Below are 3,082 nucleotides of genomic sequence, written 5' to 3'. Positions count from 1 at the left end.
TAACTACTGCTATCATTCTCTGAAGATCAAAGAACAGCTTATCATTGAAGTCTGTCTTGTAATTTCTGTTGACAATCTTGACCTCATTTATCAGATATATGAATTTTATGATAAATTCATAATAATTATTCTCATTGCATATAATTATCTTGTGATAATCACTCTTGATATTTTGTAGCTTGTTAACATTCTCATATATTGACTTGAGATGCTCAAATATCTTTTCTACAGTCTGATATCACTCAGAGTAATTCTCTTTCATATGAAGTGCAATATGATATGCTGCATCCTTATCTGTTCAGTTCTCAATATATATAATTCTTATGTGTTCAGTAAAGTAGTAATCAGTGTTCTCTTAGAGCTTATTCTTCATCTAAGAGAGTCAGTGTTCAAATTTCAGCTCCTTGCTGTTAGTGAGATATTTCAGATCATTGATCTTGACAGATCTTCTGTCAGTCTCAGAGAAGATGACATCTTGACTTGCTGCTTGATTGCTGACTGTCATGTGAATTAGAGTGTGACTAAGTTCATCATATTCAGCAATTAGCTCATCAATCTAGCTTTGCTTAATAGCAATCTAATTAGTAACATTATTCTGTTCTATTCTCAGATATGTAATTGTATTTTTCAATGATTTTTCATTGTCAAAAATATCATTAAAGATTATCACTAACTCATTATAAACACAGTCACTGTCTAAATGAATTGCCTCTTTGAATTTCTCAATGAAGATATATAATTAGTCAATTGATCTTGTTAGAATGTATCATCACTTCTTTTGACCTCTTTCAAGAGGTTGAGAGCCTGCAGTGATCATCTGATGTCAGATTGAACTGTTGTCTTTGACAGTTGATTTGACACATTGTTAGACTCTCAACTAGCAAGTTTTAATTCAACTAAAGCACTTGAGTTTTCTACTAAAATCAGAGTTAAAGAGTAGAAGAAAATTTTAATATTATATTAGAAAGTGAATGTGAGCTGCATAAGAAGAAAACTCTCTGCATTGCTAACTGCTATGTAATAAAAATACTAAAATTAATGAGGACAAAGAAGTGTTAGAATCAACTTAGATTATAAACAGCCCATGTGATCACGTGATGGAGATAAACCTAGCCCTGGCGCCAAGCCTAACATTGAGAAGAGAAAGCTATACTTATAAGTAAAAATAAGATACTACTGAAATGACTAAATCAAAAATGTCAATCAGTGTAGAAAAAATTGCTTGATGTGTTGATGAATAAAGATCTTTTGTAATAAAACATCAGAACTGCTGAAGTCATTATTAATTTTAAACAGAGTCTGATAATCTATCTCTATGAACTTTATGAATAATTCTTTAATAAAAAGAAACTATGATATGATATTGATGATTGTTTGTTAACTAAGCAAGAAGTCGGTATCAATTCTCATCACAAGGAAGATAGATGTCAAAGAGCTGATAAAACTGTTCTTGAAGCATTACTATAAGTTATGAGGACATTAATATAAATGAATTAAATATCAAAAGAAAGCATAAAAAGCTCTATAATTAAGAGCATAAGAGGATAGATGTATAGACACTGCGAGCACTATGAAGAGAAGAGAATAGTGATGAATGAAATGTATATATAGAATTGAATAGTAGTTAACCACTAAATCTCTTAAAGAAACTTTGAGAATTCAGAGTATTTATATATATGAATGAGTAGTAATAGATTTTATCTCTAATTTTTTAGAAAATAAGAATTTAGTAATATAATAATCTGAATCTTCATGAAGTGCTGATTCTATTCTCTAGGAAGTATTGATGCTAAAGAATTGATTTTTGAGAAGTACTGATCTGTGCTAATTCTAAATACTGAATTTTGAGATGATACTAATTCTCTAAAAGGTGCTGATTCTAAAGTGCTTTGATAAGCAGTATAATAAGCAGTTTGAGGATAAAAAGCTAGTATAGAGAGTTTTGACATCACAGTTACTCTTCTTTTCATAAATGATGACCTCAGCAGCTCTGAAAGATGATTGATATTGAATATAGAGATGTAAGTGTGAAGTGTTTATTGATATAGAGGATAACACTTATGATGCTTATTCAGTGATATTGAGAGACTGATTGCCTGAGATAATTATCATGAGAGTATTTATTGCTATAAGAATGAAGAAAGAAGATATCTTTTACTCTTTGAACTTTTTTTTCTTTACAATCTCATAATTAGAATTATTATAGATCTCTTACAGTTGCTGCTATTTTTGATCTTGAAATTTTTCTTATTTTATTTTTATCTCTATTAATATAACAGAATTAATTTCTGCATTTTTTGAGTAAGCTCTTTTATTTTTTAGTATATTTGACATTATTATATGTGTGATGACAGTTTGATAGATCTACTGAGTCATAGCTCATGATTGTTTGATCATGTGACTGACTTTGTCTTAAAGATATTTTCTGTGAGTAATACTTGCTCAAGCTGAGTAGTTTGTCTATAATGTATAATTATTCTTACTATAAGAAACACTGTGATCCTTGCTGTCTTATACATAAATCATATATTCAAAGAGTATAATATATTTTTAGCTTCTTTGCTTATTATAATAATTGATAATTATTTGTCTAGCTTGCTCTCTCTTCTGAGTTAAATTGACTATTTGCTCTTTAGAGCTTTTTACTCTTTGCAAAGTGAGTGAGATTAGTAAAGATCTCACATTATTGAGTAAAGCTGCTGTGTCTGATAGCAGTATTAACAGTTTCCTATTATATTATTTATTTAGTGAAAGCTTATGCTGCTATTTTGATTGATGTTGCCTGTTATGCTCAGTACTAGATTAAGACTACAGGTGCACTGATAGTGTCCTTTGAGAATGAGAAGTGAGAGAATGTAAAGAAAAAAGTTGTGTGTGAGATAAAAAACTTTGAGTTAACTAAGAAGAATAGTATTGAGTTTGAAAAGAAAAAAATTGCTGTTTCTGAGCAGCATATAATGACTGTGATGATTGTGAATAGAAATTAAATTAGAAGGAACTAAAGATATATATCTGAGCTTTTGACTTGTTCAGACAATAGTGAAATAAATTTTTCCTGAAGACTTAATGATTTTTGATGCCT

The sequence above is a fragment of the Paracoccidioides lutzii genome (assembly GCF_000150705.2).
Source record: "Paracoccidioides lutzii Pb01 unplaced genomic scaffold supercont2.33, whole genome shotgun sequence".
Lineage (NCBI taxonomy): Eukaryota > Fungi > Ascomycota > Eurotiomycetes > Onygenales > Ajellomycetaceae > Paracoccidioides > Paracoccidioides lutzii.
The sequence above is the reverse complement of the archived record's forward strand: the minus strand, read 5'-3'. Positions refer to the sequence as shown.